The sequence below is a fragment of the Natrix helvetica genome (genome assembly GCF_964273705.1).
Source record: "Natrix helvetica genome assembly, chromosome: 1".
Lineage (NCBI taxonomy): Eukaryota > Metazoa > Chordata > Lepidosauria > Squamata > Natricidae > Natrix > Natrix helvetica.
Window position 1 is genome coordinate 285573368 of NC_138548.1, and position 22268 is coordinate 285595635.

The 22268-nt window shown below is 39.7% G+C and overlaps 1 protein-coding gene across 1 annotated transcript in view; it reads left to right on the forward strand.

Moving 5' to 3' along the window:
- Positions 1-22268, forward strand: part of SYNPO (synaptopodin) — an 85564-nt gene that overhangs the window by 19594 nt on the left and 43702 nt on the right. The gene's annotated exons all lie outside the window — the stretch shown is intronic.

A 22268-nucleotide genomic window follows, 5' to 3' on the forward strand; every position in this document is an offset into this window, starting at 1 on the left:
CAAAGATGGTGTTGCGGATAAATAAAGATGATCCCCTTCAGTATCATTTTCTAGCATTAACTTATGATTAATGTGGCAAACGTTATGAAATGTTTGCCACTAATTTGTAAGTTCTTGCCACTTTCAATGCAGCTTCAAATAAAAGAGGCTCTCCTTTCTCTGGGAGAAGGCAAGTATTGGCTTGCTTGGACTTTAATAGGTTAAATAACTATTTAAATAACAAATAGTAACTGTGAGAGGGATCTTGGAATCCTAGTGGACAACCATTTAAATATGAGCCAGCAGTGTCCTGCAACTGCCAAAAAAGCCAACACAGTTCTACGCTGCATAAACAGAAGGATAGAATCAAGATCACGTGAAGTATAAATAAATAAACTTGTAACACAATAAAGACAAACATATTTATTAGGGCATACATATGGTTTTATGGACTGAAAACCCGTAATATCAAATACATGAATCATTTTTTGGTATCATCTAGAGATAAAGGTGATTATGAAGTTCAGAAGGAAGTGAAATGTAGAAAAGTGTGAGGTGACAACAAAAGGATACTTAGTGATTATATTGTTACCATTAATAATATGCCATTATCCATTTCAGAAAACTGAAATATAGTTGAATGTAAAGTGATTCCAAGATTGCTATTTTGTACCAGCAACTCAAGGCAAATTCTTACACTTTCCCCATAAAATGTAATGTTGCTTACAACCTGTTACCATGTTGTGTGTAGCTACATCTTGGGTACTGGAAACCTGTTTTATGGATTGGAGGTAGAAAGCTAGACATTTGTGTTTAAGGGAGGTGAGTGAAAAATAAACAAACAAACACGTTGACTTCACAACAAGGGTTTGATGAAAGATCCTTCATGTTAAGAAGATTAAGGGTTTCCTGCCTAGGCAGGGGGTTGGACTAGAAGACCTCCAAGGTCCCTTCCAACTCTACTATTGTATTGTATTGTATTGTATTGTATTGTATTGTATTGTATTGTATTAAGATGAATAACATAAGACTCAGGGTGCTATTTTCAATTGGTTGTGTTGTGTATAAGGCACATTTCTGTGACCAATCATGTTTTTATAAAGCAGAAATTTGAAAGGGGTTTGAATTATCGGAATATTTGTTTTGTCCTTGGATCCTCCTGTGACTTGTTAAACTAAAATCTGATATTATTTATTTGCTTGTGTAATTTAATCTTCAAAGTTAAGTCAAAGTCACCAGGACACCTTATTACTTTACAAGTTAGACCTAGTATGGTATTTATATGAAGATGTAATTATCTGTTCTTGTATTAGATGATTTACTTTCTTTGATTTACTTCTAGAGCATAAAGATAAATAAGTTACTTGCTCAAATATACCACAAAACTATAGGAGATAGGAGTACTTAATTCCAAGAAAAGGACTACGTTCTGGGCTATAACTATAGCCATAGATACAAAAAAAGAAAAAGAAACCCCAAACCCCACACATTTTTGTAGTAATATAACCAAAGTACTATCAGAAAACAACTAACTCTGAACAAAGCCAAAAGCCAACCTAGTTCAGCAGTTTATTTGCACAAGCCTTACTACAGCCCACCAGTAAGATCAATGCCAATTGCATAGTCCAAATTGTATTCCCAACATGTGATACTAAGAGATATAAGGTAAGATATTGAAGGTAAGGCATCTTCCTAATGTAGGGCTCCTGTAATAGCCCCAATGTAGCAAGAAAACACTTTGCAAAGAAAATGGATATTTCACCTCTCAAGAGGTCTGTAAAAATGGTCTTAGCTGGGCTAATAGCCATATTCCCATCCTCTCTCTTGACTAAGAAGTGGTTCGCACATTGTTGTGGATGGACTTTAAACCAGTCATCAATTAATGGACTTCTCCAGTTGGTAAAATTATTTTAAACATGTCACTGGTAACTCTGAGATTGTTTTTATTTCCATTTTTCCTTTCATTTCCTTCTTCTTTGCCTGGTGTCCTCATTAAGTGCTATTGGTATAATACAGTATATAACCTTAACATTTATGCATTTCTTAATTCCCTTTTAAAACTGTCCAGCTGGAAAGCTGAATGATATTATTAGAGAGTTATGCATTATATGAAAAAAAAAATCTTTTCAGCTGCCCTGAATTTCCCATCCTTGAGTTATGGCTTTTTAAAAACAAAAGGAAAAAAAACCACAGTTTTTCTAGTCATTGTCCATATGTTTTATGTTTGATCGTTTAGACTATCAGCAAGAAAAGCAGGGAAATCTCCTCCAGGATTCTGGGATAAGTCTAAGAGTGCAGTTTGGCAGACTTTCTAGAACAGTGATCTGTTTTCCAAGTTAAATACTACTCGTCCCAAATCTTTTTTAAAATCAAGTGAAGCCCAAAAAGCAGAGCAAGGAGAGATGTAGAAATGAGAGACATGTGAAGCAATACCCTCTAGAATAACTTTGCATAGTCAACATCATTAATGGTAAACACAGATACAGTACAACTCTCAAAAATGGCCCGCAATTGGAGATACCTTAAGTTTTGAAATAGGACACACTACTTTGGAAATAGATGGCTAATCAAGAAGAGAGACAAATTAAAAGAGCTCCCTGGTTAACCACTGGATCAGTTCAGGAAATTAGAGCCCAATGCCTGTAACAGCCACTGAATTGTGCTAGCTGAAGAATATAGGAATGTTGGTAGTCTATTATTTTGGAGAACTATTATCTGAATGGCATATTCTCTTATGGTAGTGTACAAGGAAGCTGCAGGATTTTTGTTTTAAGGATGAAGGTGGGGGGAACCTTAGAGAATATGATAAATACGGTAAGGAAAAAAAATCAGGTACGAGAGGCTTGGTGATAACTGTGGTAACATAAAAGAGAGGATGACTGTGGGAGATAAAAATAACTTTCCTAGAAGGTGTGTCCTTTACCATCTGGTGGCTGGTATTTTGCTCTTCTAGTGGTACTCTAAATTAAGGGAAGCTTATCTTAAAGTTAAGATGAAAATTATTATTATGGAGCTGTATGTGTGTTTAAAAAAGGAAATGGCTCCAGATTTGCCTTTTTGGGATTCCCTCATCGCTTATAAAAATATCAAAATTGAAGATACCAAACTAATATATTCTGGAGAAATGCTGTATGATCCATAGGCAATGCACGATGACAGGCTTTAAAATGAAGATAGAAAGTGGTTGTTTGCATGTAGTTTTCCCAAACAATAAAATTAAACTAAAAACGTAAGTACATTCAAAAATCGTTATAGATAATTCTTAATAAACGTCACAAAATACAATTTGTGAGAAGCATTCTACATTTCCTGCAGGGCAACAAGGGTGTGAAACTTAGCTCCTCCCCATAAAGTTTCAGCCCCACTAGCCAGAAAGCTGGAGTTTGGTATCCAAATAGTCCAAATCGAGTATCCTTGAAATGTGTGAAAGCAGAACAACCATAACCCACCACGTGAACTTTCTCGCTTCCTCAGGTCAATAACACCCCCCCCCCCCCAAGCGCAGGGCCAGGCGGATGAGGGACAATTTGCGATCTGTGAAAACTCCGATCGCAGTCAAACATTGGCGCGGCCGGGAGAGAAGGAGAAGAGGGTGTGCCTCGATTTCTTAACAGCCAGGGCGCGTTTATTGCTTTGCTTGCAAAACGTACGCCGCGTCTATCTAGTCGAGCCCTCTGCGAAGGGCGGTGCGGAGTATCGCGCTCGCGCGTGGACAGGCCGACCGGCCGACCCGGCTGGCCAAGGGGTCCCATTCGGATCCCATGATCCCGCAGAAGGGAATGCCCAGGGGACTCTCGGGTGGAAAAGAAATCTGCCAACGGCGAGCCTGCTGGGTCAAAGGAAACAAGCGACTTTAAAATAAATAAATTAAGAAGCGGGGCGGGGTGGGGGGAGCGGGAGGAGGAAAAGCGCAAGCAGCCCTCGGTGAGTCAGCCAAGCTGAGCAGGGCACACTAGTCCAGCTCAGCCTCTGCTCTCACCGCTTAGGGCGGCTGAGGCAAAGCGAAGCCTCCAACTGGCTCGCGCCGGGGCGTCCAGGAGCACCAGGCTGCCTGGGGTTTGCTCTCTCTCTCTCCCACCCACCCACCCCCTCATCCCCCTCGCGCCCCGGGTCCTCAGCTCCGATTTGACAGACGCGGCCAGTTGCTCTGCGTAAAGCAGGACAGACACCCGATCCGCTTTTGGAGCAGCAGGGAGCAGGCAAAAAGAAACCGCGCTGCCGTGCAAACCCCGCGGCAGTAGAGGCTGGAGAGGAGGCAACTCGCTTGACGAGAGAGAGAGAGTGTGTGTAAAGGATCGGGGGAGACCGGCGCTTGCAAAGGGGATCGAAGCCCACCCGTGGAAAGGAGAGACACACGGTAAGAGGAAAAGAGGGGGGGGGCGGCGGACGGGTCTCTGGTGTGGCGCCTGTGGGGCAACAACCTGACCAGGAGAGAAAGAGAGAGAGGCTGGGCTAAAAAAAAATAAAAGTCAGAGGCGAGTCAGGGCTACCTGTTGCCCCGACAGCCGCTGGCTCTGCGGCGTGTCCTTTTTTCCCTACTAACTAGCCGAACCCTTCCGGTCTCCCAGCCGCGGCGGGTTTTCTTGCTCCCACTTCTGGCGGGGCAAAGCAAACGACCCGAACTTTGTTGGCGCGGGAACCTGTCGGCTCGGGATGTTGGCGTCCGCGTCCGTCCGCCCCCTCGCCTGCCTCCGCCCTTCCAGAGACAGGAGGGATCGGATGGCCAGAAGCTGAAGGCCGGGCCGGGCCACTTTTCCTTGCGGTTTTTCGGGATTATTCTTGGCAGGGTAGCACCAGGGAAGAGCCGCTCGCCTCCTTGTGGGAAGGGGGTGGGGGGAATCGAACCAAAGGCAGCGGCGACTGGCTTTCCCTCGGGAGAGAAACGGAAACGTGGGTTTCTCCTCGCGCGTGGCCTGCGTGGGTTTTCAGTGGGGATTCGCAAAGGAGCCCCGCAGGGCAGGAAAACCTCCCCTGCGCTCCCCCACTGCGGGGCACGCCCATCTCAGACTGTCAATTCTACCTCGGATTTAAGGTGCCGGAGAAACATGGACCAAGAAGGCTTTTCCCGGTCTTCTGTGGACTGCGAGGTCCGGTAGAAATTAATGACAAGTTCACCTTCAGTAGAGATAAACTCCCTGTGTGCAGGATCCTCTGTGGAACCTGACCCAGCCTCTCTAGAGATCAACTATATCGTGATTCCCAGGCAGCCTGCATAGTGGAGCACAGCAGTCGGAATATGACATTCACCAGGTCTTGTGAATGCAATTTGTGGGGAAGGAACCAGCAGAGCTGAGTGTCATTGTGGGTGCCTCCACTCCACAGTGTGTAAAACACCGAGATTTGCAGCATTTTGGTGTGCTTTGTGCGCCTTGTTCCAATTCCATCCAAATATCTCGCCTTGCAAATCAGATCACTGGCCTTACAAGTTAGGGTAACCATTTTGCAGCCCTTGGTCATCCTTGATCTTGCTGCCTCCTTCAGTTTGTCATTCAGGGTTACTTTTGCCCTTGTAGTTCACTTCCCTCTTGAAAGCTCACAGGCAGAGAAAGACGGGAGCATATGCAAGAAATGTAAGTCAATAAACCCTGATGAATCCATAGCCGACTATGGTAGATTCACTTGACCAGAGAATTCTGCAATGCCATTTGAATATTGGGACACTATCAAATTATTTCACTCAGTTTTGACTAGAAAATAAATATCTGAAAGGAAGGCTGTTTTGACCTCGCCATGTGTCCTTCCTTCCTACACAGAGCCATCTATTTTATTTATTTTTATTTAGTTAATTAGTTTGTCACTCATGTACAAGATAACAGGAATAAGAATAATCATGAATAAGAACACAGGAAATGGGTGCAAATAAATAGGGACAGTAGGACAGGGATGCTAGGCATGCTGGTGTGCTTATGCATGCTAATATACACTAAGAGCTAAGACAAATGTGAGAAAGGCAGATATAAACTTACTAGGCAGGGGCTTGTTGACATCCCCCCTCCCTTAGTTATTTGTCCTGTTACAGGATATTTACTTTCATCATCACCTTCTGTACTAAAAAGCTGCTTGTCCGTCCAGAAAGAACCCCCTTTGTATCAAAGAAAACTTCTGAAGTGCTCAATTGGCTCACACAGAACTGAAAGTCCCACCCATGGGTCTTTTTCCCTCTGACATTTCCAAGGTCAACAGCCTGCTGTCCTGTTCAGGCCCATAATATACTCAAGGCAGTCCCAGTGCTGGGTACTGTGAGAAAAGATTGGGAGAGTCTCATTGGTCTTTTCATCAAGAAACTCATAGGAAGCATCCAAGGAAGATTCTTTAGCCTTAAACTCCCTGCCACCATTTATCCATTTGAAGAAAATAAGTCAATCCAACTTGATTTTTTTCTGAGGATTTTTATACCAAGCATGAAATCCTCCCCTTAAAGGGCTGCTGGAATTTCCTGATGTAGCTTTGACAAGGCAGAATTTACTCAGAAAATTCACTGTGAGTAGCCAAAGTGAGACCCCATTAGAAGGTGACCTTTTGACCAGTGTTTGGAAATCTGAACACAAATTTTAATTGCCCAGCTATTGTGAGCAATAGCAATGGATGCTGGGAGTTGTAGTGCAGCAACATCTGGGAGACGACAATGTCCTATTTCTATTCTAGACTGTGTGCCTCATTGGGAAGCTAACAAGAAGAATATGTAAATAATTAGATCCATGTGGGCCACAGCATTGAACATTGAATATTTGCTTCTAAAATAAACACAAAAGAGGCTGCAGTCTGCAAAAGTTTTAAAGAGCTGTAGGTTTTTTTTTTTAGCTTTTGTGTATCAGTTTTAAGTAACTACTGGATTTGATTTTCTATAGAAACTAACTACAACATGATGATCTTTGAGCCACCCCCATAGGTTTCTGAGGCACTTTTGCTCTGCTGCCATTTAGGAATGTTGAGAGACAATTAACTGAATTAACTGTTGAGAGACAATTGACTAAATTAAGTCAAAGAAGAAAGAGGCAAAACCTCACAAAACCCAGCAGAATGACTACAATTTGAAGAAAGGCTTGCTTTAAAGTTTAAAACTTAGTAGGATTCTTGACAGTCCAAGGAAATAGTACCTGAAAGGCCTTTATCTTATTATAAAATCAGTGGAAAGGTTTAGCAAAAAGGAAAACCTTCTTGGTGGGTAGGATTTTCAATCTTTTGAACTGCTTCTATTTCTGTCATTTTCCCCAAACCTAGTGTAGCAGTAGTGAGCATTGAGTACTTGTTTGTGTCAACTCCAAAGCATGATAAACGTAGTTCTAAGGTAGCAAGTCAATAAAAACAGATTTATTTTCTCACCAAAAAGAAAAAAATAATCTATAGAATAAATGTTTGAGACAAATAGGGCCACAAGCTTTGCTTAGATTAATAGTAGTACCGTAGCAATAGCAATAGCACTAAGATTTATATGTCACCTCACAGTGGTTTACAGCTTTGTCTAAGCAGTTTCCAGACTCAACATATTGCCCCCAACAATCTGGGTCCTTGTTTTACCGACCTCAAAAGGATGGAAAGCTGAGTCAACCTTGAGCCAGTGCGACTATCGAACCGCTGGCAGCCAGCAGTCAGCAGAAGTAGCCTGCAATATTGTATTCTAACCACTGCACCACCATGGCTCCTGTGGTGTTTTGGCATGCTTTTTGGGCACTGACATGGGGAAGATAAAATGAGCAGGTTTGATTGAGTCTACTTTGAGAAATTATAGTACCTCTGAAATTGGGATAGAACACCTGTTCATGTGACAAGGGAAAGCACCCTGTGATCCTAGAACAGGACTATATCTATATCTATATCTATATCTATATCTATATCTCTGTATCTATATCTATCTATCTATCTATCTATCTATCTATCTATCTATCTATCTATCTATCTATCTATCTATCTATCTATCTATCTATCTATCTATCTACCAAATCATTTTCTACTGCTTTGCAGTAAAATTTTAATTCACACCATGAAATATCAATGGAACAATTGACCCACATTGGCAGCCTGTATTCCTGCCATTTTAAGACAGGGAACATAAAGTTCTGCAACACCACTTTATTTGCAAATAATTGCTGATGCACATGAAATCCAACACTAATTTTTGCCATTCTTCCTTCAACAATTTAACAATAATATATTTAGCACAGTTTTGTCCACAGCTCCCAAACAGTACCTTCAATCAACTATTACTCAGTACACAAGCTAACCAATAGCTCAACAGAGAGAAAGTAAGCCAGTCAGTATCACTATTGTCTATTTTAAGCTTGCCAATTGCTAACTTGACTGCACCTCCTAGTATCCAACAAACTTGTGACGTAAGTATCCACAGGGGGAGGGTAAGTGATAAAGGCATCCGTCATGGTGCCATAACTCAAATACTAGGATTTATGTACTTGTCCCAGGAACCAGAATGCAAATATATAAGGGTTTTCATTCCAATATAAATATGAGAGTATCATTAATTTTTACTTGTTCTTCAGTGCATTTGTCTGCAAATTCTCCAGAGTGCAAAATCCTCTGGGAAAAAATGGGACTGTTGTGAGAATATTGTTTTGGAAACATTACCAAAAGTAGAGGAGCCTCCAAAGCATTCTTTTCATCATGGTACCAACTCAACAAGACCTGTGACATCTATTAATTATCAAATACAGAGAAGCCTCATAATCTGAGCTATGATTGTGATTTTACAAGGAATCAAAGCTGCATTTTAAGGCTACACTTAGGTCATGGTGAGTGAACGCAATATGACCTGGGAGGCGGTGAATGTGGCAGTCCCCAGTCCTCCCACAAGCGTAAGAGAGCCATTTGGGAAAGAGCCTTAGGGTGGGGTCCAGTCAGGGTGGAGATGAGGACCATTTAAAGCTGAACATTTTGAATCTCTGCTCTAATGTGTGTGTGTGTGGGGGGGGGGGCTATCAAGTAGATGCTTTGCACTTGTTCTCCTAGTAACATCACTCATGAGCGCCTGCCTTTTGATCTTAGACAAAAAGAAGAGTTGCCATTTTTTTAAAAAAAAGATATTTGTTTTACTCATGTCCTTTTAAAAGAAAAAAGCTCTGTTCTCTGTAGAGCAGTGTTTCTCAACCTTGGCGACTTTAAGTCCTGTGGATTTCAACTCCCAGAATTCCCCAGCCAGCTAGAGAAACACTGCTGTAGAGCATCAAATGGCAGGTTGTGGGGAAATGTTCTTGCAGAGATAATGTCTTCCACAGCATCAAATTTCATAGAATCCTAGCATTCGAAGGGGCTATTTAGGTTCTCAGGTTCCAACTCCCTGCTTAGTGTAGGGATCCAGTTTAAAGCATCTCTCTGACTGACAGCTGTCCGGCCTGCTCTTAAAGACTTTCAGTAGAAGGAGAACTCACCACCATTCTGTGTAATTAGTTCTGAAATGAATTTTTCAAAAGAGGAAATAAAATCCTCCCTTTTTAACATTTAACAAATAGTTTCTTTACCCTATAACATTTGCTATAAGAAGCTACACTTGAACAAAAAATGCATGGCTTCCTTGGAACAAAATGTTTTGGGGGAAAGTTAATGGTTTTGAGCAACCTGAAACCTTCAGAGCTGACACACTTATGCAACCACTGATGATGAAGCAGCTGGGCTCTTGCTCACCTCCGCTAAACATGGCATAAGTATAGCTCTGAAAACCAGTTCTATATCACATCATCTCAGGGCCTTTGTCTTCGTCCCTTCCCTGCAGAGGCAACTCAAAGTCATCTTCGATGGTCCAGGTTAAAAGTGGTGCTTTCCCACTTCCCCCAATAGGACAGTTCTGAAAGTGAGCTATTCAGAAGTTCTGCTTTAAACCAGGAAAGAGAGCAGGGTTTTTCCATGCTCACAATGATGATTATGCTTCTGTCACAATTGGTGCATTATAGATTGTCTGCCACTTCTGCTGACAAACGTTACTAGTTGGATAGTTATTCTTTTTATTACTTCAGTGTGGAGGACAGAGGTACTCCTGTTTTGGCTACTCTACAGCATACATCTGGGTGGTGTTAGCCATGATCACTCTCTACCAACACCTGTTGCCACATTCATTTAGGATGGAGTTTTCTTATTACTGATCACTATTTTATCTAGTGCCTCTGCCCATTTCTGCTAGTCCAACCGACATAGGAAGGAGGATTGAAATGGTGTGAAGTGGGAGGAAGGAGTGTCCTTCCTTGATGTTCCTCAGAACAACACCTTCTCTTGGCCTGTGACCTGTTAGACCTCTTGAAACTTAACTAAATCTTTTATGCCAGGCATCTTTCCACACTTACCCAATTTCTTCATACATATGAAGAAAGCCCATTGGTGGATACATTCCCACTGGCACATGATGGGAATCCACCGATTATAGATTGGTGGTTGTAGTTGTACAACCTTGAATCTGTGAAGGTAACATCTCTCAATGCAAAAGTAGAACAGGACTGTGTGATAAGAGAGTGAAAGGCATAGGCACACTATGTTCAATCATTCTCAATCATCCAGATCATGGTTGTCCCAAAGGTCTTTAACAAAGAGCTCTGAAAGATTTAAGAAAGCTCCTGTTTGAGCAAGGGGTTGGACTAGGACAAGGGTCACCAACCTTCCAGACCACTAAATTCATAATTTTAAATCCCGTGGACCACTAATATGAATTTTTTAAAAGATACAGTGGGACCTTGGGTCCCGAACAGCCCAGATGACGAACAATTTGGGTGCTGACTGAAAAATCTGCTAAATGTTTCACTCACATCACGCACACATCCTTGGGTGCCAAATAAACACAGCCGTGGAGATTTCCCCTGCCGCATCATTTTTTATGTGCGTGCATGTGCATGCACAGTTTGTCTTGCTTCTGGTCACAACCAAATTGGGTGCCGACCGAAATCCTGGAACGGATTATGGTTGGCACCCAAGGTACCACTGTAAGTAGTATTTAGTGCAATATAAAAAATGCAAATAATTTTTCTCTGGACCACCAGTTGGTGACCACTGGACTAGAAGACGCCAAGGATCATTCCAGCTCGATTCTGATTCTGAAAGTCCAGTTGCCTTTTGAAAAAGCACCTTTGGGACCTTAAATGGTGGTCTGGTTGTGTTGTCTGTATACCTGGGGTTTACTAGCTGATGACATCATTTGCAGTTCTACAATACTGTAGTTTCATCCTACCTTTTAAAGAATGAATGGTTTTTATGATTCATATCTGTTAAGGCTAAGGTAATGTCTTGTTTTTGTGCGGTTATAGGAACTGACATTGCTCTCCATGGAAATGCAGTCAGACTAAGCCAATGATTGGATACTAATTCCTAGAAGAGACAAAGAAACAGACTGTTCACCCAGTTGTACTTTTTCTGTTACTACAATATTCTAGTTACAGTTTAATTTAGAACTACTGAAAATGACAACAAGTATCAAGTAAAAGACAATATCTACACAGAAGGATATAGGATTCTGTGATAGTTTGGGGGGGGGATGTGATTGTATTAAGGAATCCATTTATTAAAGTCATAGCAAATCTTAAAGCAGCCACACCTTTCAACTAAAGCAGTGTTTCGCAACCTTGGCAACTGTAATTCCCAGAATTCCCCAAAGCTGGCTGGGGAATCCTGGGAATTGAAGTCTACCCATCCTAAAGTTGCTAAGGTTGAGAATCACTGAGCCAAAGCATTTATGCAACTGGGAACAATACAATGATCATGCCATTCTCTCTGGCTTCTGGAGATGAGAGATTATGGGTCAGAATACCACTAAGGAATAACAAAGGAGTGGAGATAGATGCATTCTTTCTTTCTACTCTTTTAACACGAGCCTTGGCCAAATGACAAGAACATTCCCTTACCAGGCTATCTATTTCATTCCAAAGTTCCACAGAGATGTAATGTTTTCCTTTCTTGGTGATGGAAGGTGTTTCATTTTTTCCTGTTGCATTATATGATTGTATTTTTTTTAACCCATCTTTGTAGTTCTTGGGTACTGGTTGAACTTCCCAAAGGTATGATTGTTTCTGAAAAAAGCAAAAGGATCACGTTTTATCAGGAAGTATCTGATTTTTATTCCTATTACTCATTGTTCGGCTTCTATCATTCCTACTAGTATGCAGACCAAATAACCACAGGAAGACTAAAACTTCTTGTACTGAGATTGGCTATAACAATAGAATCTTGCAAGCCTAATTGTGCTGTACCTCCCTCCCCCCACACGCTTCTTATACCCTTGTGAATTAGGGAGGTGTGTGCCTGAGTACTTTCCAAATACTATCTTGTTGCTCTGGACTTAAAATGTTTGAGTCCTTTTTGCCTAAGCAACAATTCTTGCATGTTTTGGTCACGTTCTTATTCTTTGCTCTATAGATTCCTGCAACTGAGAATAAAAGCAAAGTAGCAAGACACCTAATATTTTGGAAGTGTATAAGATTCTAAATTTCTTGAATCCACTCTTTGTCACAAGCAAACTATGCCATTTGGGCCTCCCTCCCTCCCTCCCTCCCTCCCTCCCTCTCTGTTTCTCTCTCTCTCTCTCTCCCCCCAATCCTCCTCATAGGTTGTTATTGTGGGGAAAATAGAAAGGAGCATTATATACATATCAACTTGAACTGTACAAAATTAAGGTGTATATCAACCAAATAAGTAATATATTTCTTTCAAGTCAGCCAATGGGCATTCATCTTGGTGGAAACCAGCTTCATCTCCCCATTGTCAAACTCTATAATATGAGAGAGGGGGGGCAGGGGGAGGGGGAGAAAGAGAGAGAAACTATTCAACTGTTGCTAAGGCAAAGAACCAGTGAGTTGTTTTGCCAATCCTCCTCTCACCATTTCCCGCCCCCCACTTTTCATTTCTTATTGTCAGAGCTCAAAACATTTCAAAGAAAATGTCATGCTCTCCTCCTCAAGTTTTAGGTGTTATTATTTTATATCAAGTCATTTAAATACATTACTATGGAGGCTTAGCAGATTGATGAACTCCCCGCAAGCATGCCAAAAGACAAAGAAGCACAAGTCTCACCTACAACGTGGTTGCTGTTTCAATCTACCCCAATGCACCTAAGTTTTTTTTTCTCCCTGTTAAAGTCTGCCATAACCTTATTCCATCATAGTGGATAACATTCTAACACAATGGAGCTAGCCTGAATAAAGCAGTAACTCTCACCAGATACAATCATGTTACTGGAATGGAATTTGGACAACAGTCTTGCCTAGAATTGTCTTCTAAGCACCTCTTATCAAAGACTTCAATTAATGATCTACTTATACTGCCAGCTCCACTTCCCCACCCCCACTCTGGAATGAAAATAAAGGAGTCCAAATTTAAGACATAGAGAAGCCTGCTTATTTTCCCATGAAACTCCGTTTCAGTGCTTCATTTGATTTCACCCTGGGAGCAATTGGAAAGTCCAAAAAAGAGTTGAGGGAACTTTTAAAATGTTGGGCTTGGTTAGAAGTGAGATGATTCAGGTTCAAATCTTCCTCAGCCAGAGACAATCAGTTGAGTTTAGTCTGGTTCAGGGGTGTCAAATACACTGCCCTTGGGCCAGATGTGTCATATGCTGGCCACACCCACCCCCGTTTTAGTGAAGGGGAAAAAGTTGTGATATGTAACGTGAGAACAATGTGTTATTACAATGTGTCATTACGAGAACAATGTGTAATTTCGAGATTGACACCCCTGGTCCAGTTCCTACCCCTGATTCAATCTAACTTCATAGAATAGTTATTAAGGTAAAATTGGCAAGGTATGACTGAGGCTGCAATCTATCCCTATATTGTATGAACCTAAGTAAAACCTAAGTGTTCTTAGACAACAAGCTTTTCCCTACCTTGTCTCCACTAATTTGACATTATTTGATCTGTCACTGATGACAGGCTATTACAGTATGTCAGTAGCACCAATTATTAAAGTAATGTTTTTCACTCTTATGCAGACACTGCCCAAGAACAGCTTCTAGGTATCTAACATCTTCTAAGCTTTGTCTCTCTCATCATGAAGACAAGTCAGATGACCAGCTCTGGGTAGGAACAGAACAGGGTGGGTTCCTGCCAGTTCTAACCTCTTCTATTGAAGAGGTTCCACAAATCTACAGTGCTGTTTAGAACCGGTTCCAGCTCCCTCCCCCCGCTTGCCCGCACATCATCAAGATGAAGAGCAAGAGGAGGAATTCTGGGAGTTGAAGTCCACAAGTCTTAAAGTTTGAACACCCCTGGTTTTTTTAAAGGGTTAGGGGTGCAAGGGTCTTGTAACTTGACAGCTTTAAGACTTGCACACTTCAATGCCAGAATTCCTGAGCCAACATGACTGGAGGAGGAATTCTGGGAGTTGAAGTCCACAAGTCTTAAAGCTGTCAAGTTTGAACACCCCTGGGGGTTTTTTTCTAAAGAGTTGGGGGTGCAAGGGTCTTGTAACGTGACAGCTTTAAGACTTGTGTGCTTCAAATGCTAGAGTTTCTAAGTCAATTTGGTTGCTAAGCAAGAGCGTTGTTAAGTGAGTTTCACCACATTTTACAAGTTGGCCACGCCCACCCGGTCACATGGCTGGCAAGCCACTCCCACCCGGTCACATGACCAGCAAGCCACTCCCCACCCGGTCACATGGCTGGCAAGCCACTCCCACAAAATAGGCCATACCTACAGAAGAGGTTCTAATTTTTTTTGAAACCTACCACTGGAACAGAAGCATTACAGCTAGGATAGTGATTGACAATTTTATGTTAATATACTAGCCCAAAGATGGCTGGATAAGACTTTAACATAGTTTGTTTGCTTGTTTGTTTCATCAAGAATGAATTAGATGACATATATAAGTATAAACATGATTTGAATACATGAAATGGGTACAAATAAAAGGGAACATTAGAACAGGGACGGTAGGCACGTTGGTGCTCTTATGCGTGCCCTTTACAGACTTCTTAGCAATGGGATGAGGTTGACAGTAAGCAGACTAAGGTTAAAGTTTGGGGGATTTGGGGAAGAAACCACAGAGTCAGGTAGTGCATTACAGGCACTGACCACTCTGTTGCTGAAGTTGTATTTTCTGCAATTGAGTTTGGAATAATAGTTGTGAGTAAAAAGCCCTGTGTATACCATTATGAAATCTGGCAGGAATATAAATGTAATTAAAAGTCAATAAACATGCATTATCAAGAATTTTTCAGAAGAAAGGCAGCATGACCAAACTGGTTTGTTAACTCTCAGTAACAATGAAGGACATACTCTTTAGGAAACAATTCTCTTGTGTCTGTACAAATCCATCTATGGCTCTTAGCTTTTGTCTTTCACCTGTGGCTTTGGCTTCCAAATGCTATAGTTGATAGTTTACATCAGAGATCACTCATATGGCACCTGTAGATTTCTAGACACCTGCAAGACTCCTAGGTGCCTAGAGATCTTATAATTATATAGTCTTTTTAAAAGACCAGGAAAGTAAAACTTGGAATCTCACCGAAGTACCAAATCTCACATGGTTTCAAGATTCTCATGTAAGAGCTTGCACAATTTCAACAAAGAAAGTTGAAATCATACAAACTTTTGAGGTTCTCAGTATGATTCGGTTTCTTTTTTGTTAGATTTTGGAAGAAGTTATAGGCAAAATCATGGAAATTTTATGTTTTCTTTATGAGATTTTAACAATGTTTAAGAATTTCCCCCCCAACATTGCACAGTAAGCATTAGATTGTCCACCTTTGGTTCATGGTTATTAATATTTTATTGCATCTGGAAGTTGATATAATTGAACTTAATAATTAGTAAAGTTAAATTTGTGGCATGCATTGATTTACAGACTAAATAACCAGGAAATTGTCAATGCAGCTATGATAGATTTGGCATCTGAGATAACCACTCGTGTGTGTGTGTGTGTGTGTGTGTGTGTGTGTGTGTAAAGGGAAAAGGGAAGCAGTATGCTCCCTCCCATATTTGGGCATACTAGGGGTTGTGACATAATACATACCTATTTCCCTGGCTTAGCTGATAAAGGAGGAGAGCCTGTGGCTTAGTGGCTAACACACATCTGCCTGATATGTAATACAGCCCAGGTTCAATTCCCAGTAAGGGTTTGGCTAGCTGATGAGAGCTAAATAGCTTGAAATAGATCTATACTAGTCTCCCACAAATGCAACACAAATGTAACAAAGGCAACATAAAAACATTGCCTGGATGGTTCCTATATATAAGCTGGTCTTGTTGTATTCGGATCTTTTCCCATGTAAGATGGAGATTGTCTTGGCAATGTTTCAGCGAGGTCTCACTCGCCATCTTCAGGCTGGTGTTTTCGGCTTAAAGCATTGGCAGCTCCGACCACCTCTTCTAAACACCTCTTCTAAACTATGACACAGAGGGGGCTTGCCTCAACTCCAGAGGCAGTCTGTTCCCCAGTATAGGCCTTACTCAGAAAAAACATAATTAATTATCGATGTCAAATACATCTGCATTAGAACCACAAAAAATGTCTCATTGATGTTCTTCAGATGTAAAGAAAGCAAAAAATAGTTGCTTCTAATTAGTATTGTGTTCTACGTCATGTAAGGCTTTCCCCATTACTGGGAGCAATAGGATTTGGTTCATGAATCAGTTGGCAACCCATGAAGCTTTTTCAGCATGGGCGTTCTGTAAGATTTTCATTCATTATGTTTGTTGCCTCATTCTGAGCCAACTGCCATCTTCAAGAACTGCCACAATAAATGCAATATAATTTAACTCTGAGATTGTTAGCAGGTAACTCACTGAAATCTCTTTTCTTCAGGGAGGGATTAGGCTTTTTTTTTAGTAGAGCAAACCGGCACATAGTTATTGCATTGTATTGTATTGTATCGTATCGTATCGTATCGTATCGTATCGTATCGTATCGTATCGTATCGTATCGTATCATATCATATATTAATTATATTATTATATCATATCATATCATATTATATCATATTACATTACATTACATTATTATTTATATTTTACATTACATGAATAGCACTTAGACTTATATACCACTTCATAGTGCTTTTACAGTCCTCTCTAAGCAGTTTACAGAGTCAGCATATTTTACACAACAATCTGAGTCCTCATTTTACTGACCTCGGAAGGCTGAGTCAACCTTTTGCTGGTGAGATTTGAACTGCCAAACTGCAGCTAGTAGTCAGCTGAAGGGGCCTGCAGTGCTGCACTCTTAACCACTGCGTCACCTTGGCTTTTATATTAATATAATATAATGTAATGTAATGTAATACAATAAAATACAATACAATACTATACTAATACTAATATATAATATAATAATAATATAATATAATATAATATAATATAATATAATATAATATAATATAATATAATATAATATGCTATGCTATGCTATGCTATGCTATGCTATGCTATGCTATACTATAATAATATAATAATATAATATAATATAACCATACCATACCATTACCAAGAATTGCAGTGACTGTATTATATAGTCATTGTTCAAACTTCTTATATCAATTTCTCCTGCTCATCTTACACAGTAAAAGCCAGTTCTCTTTTGAGTGGGTGATACAGTTTCCATCTGTTCCTTGTTTTGAAAATGGCCTGAACTAGTATTGGATTGATTATTTTATCTGTGTGTAGATTATCTTTCACAGTAAGGTGCAGTTGGGCCATTAGCTGATAAAAGACACTCCTTGCCATTAATGTTAGATGGCTGCATAGCTTCAGTGCTGAATCCAGAAGGATATCAACTCTACATCCAAATGCTTGAAAGACAAGCATTTGTCCTGACTTTTGGAGTCCAGCTGCCAGGTTCAATAACAAATATGTTTTGTCCAACTAAATAATACTTATCAATTGATATAGAAACAGGATAACTTGTTTTTTAATTGTATGCTTTCAAAATTGTATTTCAGACAATGATGTTTAAATTGCAGTACTTAAAAATCATTGGGTAAAATCCTAGTTCAATATGATGAAATAAATACTTGATCAGTGAACTTAGTAAAAATGATTTTTCAGGGAATGATATATTTGATAATATCTAAAGGCTTTGTTCAGTTAAGTGGAAACACTGATTCACATTACTATTTGAATACTTGTGAAATATTATATAAAGAGAAGAAATACCATAAATTGTTATTTAGATAATGTGTATAGTGTGTCATTCCAGGACACATGGTTGTTGGCTGGTTTCCTCATCTTATTTGCTTTTAAAGGATTCTTCATATAATCATACCGTTTATTGGATTTCAGTTATCATCAATTGAACACCATTAGAATAAGTTATTCTTCAAAAGGGTTAGTTGAAGTACAGATTAAATGAAAAACAGTGTTTTCTATTCTGTTTTCTTGATTTTATCAATTCCTATATGATTTTATCAATTCCTATATAATTAATTAAATGTAATTAATTATTACATTTTAGAGAGATGGCTGTCTGGATGATAGGCAGATGGGCAGATAAATAGATAGGCAGATGGGTAGATATAGGTAGATTTTGCTTAGGCACCAAGCTCCATGACAAAGCTGGTTGATATAAGAACAAATCAAAACAAATACAGCAAAGAAAAATAATTAACATTTGGAGCAGCAAAATAAACTTTCACCAATATAACAACATTCCCATGAGGGATCTCTAAGCCAAGCTAGCTTTCCTGGGGGAAAAGCTATGTTTTAAGAGCTTGTTTAAGTAAGGTAAGGGCGAAGGCAATAAAGATCTCTGGAAGAATAGCTGTTCCAGAGACCAAGGCCTATTTTCTGAATCCTATTAGATAACTTGTTGAATAGTTGAGATCTGAAGCATGCTAACACATAATGCTGTCTATTACTAGTCCTGATGGGTAAAGCAAAAGTGCACCATGATCAATGATATAAAAAGTTGTTGAGAGATCAAGAAGCATCAAGACAGCTGCACTATCTCCATTCCTTGTTCCACCACTGGAGATCCTCAACAAATATGACTAACCAATCCTGTCTCTGTACAATGTCCTGACCTGAAACCTGACTGAAAAAGTTCAAGATGAACTGTTTTCTCTGGTTGTAATCTGGACCATCTCAACAATATTAATTAGAACATACTTCAGAACTATTCCTGATGTCAAAATAGTTCAGATATATAGATAGATATGTCATTGCATAATGAATAGTAGTATACTGTAGATGAGTTGGTAGTAAGGTTGGGTTTTCTTGTAGAGCACAAGAATATTTAAGGCAGAGCTTTCTTGTGGTTGTTGTGATTGTTCAATGCATTCTTTTATTTATTTAACCTAGGTGCAACACAGTCTAGATAGCTCAGGACAACAGCTTGACAGGTGTTGAGTTACTAATCCTCTCATCTTCAACAAGTACACAATGCTAGCTGGGTTAGTGAGAGCTTAAATCTGAAATATCTGATGAAAGGTGCATTAACAAAATCAGAGCTAAAGTTTATTGTTTTGGAATAATAACTCTTAATAGTTTGGAAGATGTTGTGCTGTACAGGAAATCTTTGCTTAATGACCAACGATGCGACAGACTCAGATAAAGTTACGACCCATCCTCTAAGTTATTGCTTTTGCACCCAGCCCTCATGATCACATATCAGATGTTTGGCAATCAGATCACATTTATAACTGTCTGCAGCATTTGGTAGTCACTTGACCATTATTTGCAATGTCTTTTGCTGGTTTCTGGTCTTTTGCAGATTTCCATTATCTATATATATATATATATCAATGTATGTATGTATATATATATATATATATATATATATATATATATATATATATATATATATATATATATATATATATATATATATATATATATATATATATATATATATATATATATATATATATATATATATATATATCAATTTGGGTGAATGGAGTCATGTAACAATCACATGGTTTGCTTAACAACCATGTGTTCCAATTAATGACCATGGTGACTCACTTTATGATCACATAAAAATTGTTGTAAAATTGAGTAAACTCACATATAATCCACTTAACAACCACAATGACTAATGACCAAAATTACAGGCCCAGTTGTCATTGTTAAGTAAAGACTACTTATAGTATAAAGAAGATTAACTGTAATGTTTTGATGACCTTTTCAGTCACTGTATTATGCAATCTGTATGGTTGCCCATCTGACTGAGAAACTCTTATTGGTGGAAAAACACAAACAAAAATTACATCAAAACAAAACCAACTAAGATCAGCTTGAGCTGAGTAAAAGCACAAACCATGAGACACGCTCGCCCTTGAATTATTTGAATTCAACAGCATTATCCCTTCTTTTTCCACTCAGCTTTGGGGGCAGGGGGATAAGTGTCCTTGTCATAAAGTACTTTGACAAGTACGAAAGGAAGTGCTAAGCTCTATGTTTCAGGGTGTTACTGGAGCTGTGGTTGTGACATTTGGAGATCTAGGAAACTTGTCAAGTGAAAAATATTATAAACAGGCAACCGCTAGCTCTTAGCGGTTTTATTACTTTTTAGGAAACTGTGAACAAGCACTGATTTTATTGAATAAGCCCTGGATGTATCTGACAACGTACTATGCACATAGCCAATTTTCCTTCAGATTTCTAGCCAGTGTTTTATTTTAAAAGTATGTAAAAAGTGGGTGCACATTTATGTGCGGCATGAAGATTTATCGGAGTGATTTGACACAATTCTGAATTGTGTAGCTGCACAAGGTACAACTGAATAGAAAGATTGCAGGTTTTTTGGGTTCCCCCGGTTTAGTGCATACTGAATTGTTTACACGGGTGCACAATCTATTGCAGGTGTTTCAAACTCCTGAGGGCCACATCAAGATTGTGTTTGACCTTGAGGGTTGGGGTGGATGTGTCCAGGGTGGGTATGGCCAGCTCAACTTCACTCATGTTGGGGGTGCCTGTGGCGGCCTGAGCACTCTTCCAGCGAAAACAGGCTCCTGACCTCCGGTTTTGGCTGCAACAGCCTCCTGCAACCCACTGCCAACGAAAATAGCAATTTTCACTGGCAGAGGCCCCATGGGCCAGTCCTTTGCTGTTTCCAGGGTGACCCCTCAGGCTAGATTGAAACACCCTGCGGGCTGGATTCAGCCTGTGGGCCTTGAGTTTGACACCCCTGATCTATTGCATTCCAAGTTACTGTAGCTGAGTTAGACATTCTAGCCTCTGTTCCCAATGGACATTCTTGCTAGGACTAGAAATATTTAAATTTAACATTTGTAGGCTTAGGAAGTGAACAAGCAGCAGCAAGGTTGGATAAGGATAGAGGGAGCCTCTATGACATGATTGGCGGTGAAAACACTTTCAGGGACTTGCCATTTTGAACCTTAATCTACTTCCTGTCTCTGATCATTGTCCTATTTCCTGGTCTCATAGTATGAAATATAGTATCTAATTCAAAAGATATATTACAAAGCTGCACACTAAATGCCCATTGATCCTCAGTTATTCTATCTTTCTTCCTGTAACAGATTGTATGAATAATTGCTGCTATTTTTCCCAGATACCTCACAAATTTCCTTCTCTGCAGACAGAGAAGCAGCTTTCTTAACCTTGCTTCACCCCAGCTTCAAAACAATCCTCCAGACACATTATATTAGCAGCTCCCTTTTGTGTGCTCCGTCATAGTTATTGTAACATGCAGTTATTTGTTGTCCTTTGTTTAAAAGAGGTAAAAGCTAAAAGGATCGCCATCCTAAAACTGGGAAATGTGAACAAATATTTAAAGGATCAGTATAAAATGAAATTAAAAATAAAATAGGAATATGGAGCAGAGCAGAGGGTACTTAAATACGACCTGTTTAAAAATAAAAGACCTGTTTTAATGGTAAAAACCCATTGTGATGGTACAAGAAAGAAAACCAGCTGTGTTATCAGTTAATTTTAGGAGGAAATTTATTTTGCATTGACAAGAGACAGAAAGACAGCAACACCAGTTCTGTCTATTGATTTACAGGCAGAATATATCCCTTCTTAATGGGAATACAAAAGAGATGATATTAAAGTCAGTAGTAACACTGGTTTCTAAATGCTCTCCTTTGTCACTCATTCTTGGACAAGGCCCTATCTCCCTACCTTTATATGAGCAATGGTGGATTTTTTATCAGATGCCTCTTCCACAACATGGGCAATGCATTCTCCTTTATTTAATCTGACTTGACTAAAGGGTATATTAATGGCATTCATTCACACTACAGAGATCACCATTATCTGTGAATTTGTGAAATCTAGAATCAGTGCTAATAGTACTGATGATGTTACCTAGTTTGGGTAATGAAACATCTGCAAGAAAACAACCAAGCTCAGAGAGTACCAAGGACTCTTCATTTCAGTCCTGAAGTACATTTTTTGTAAAGTTGT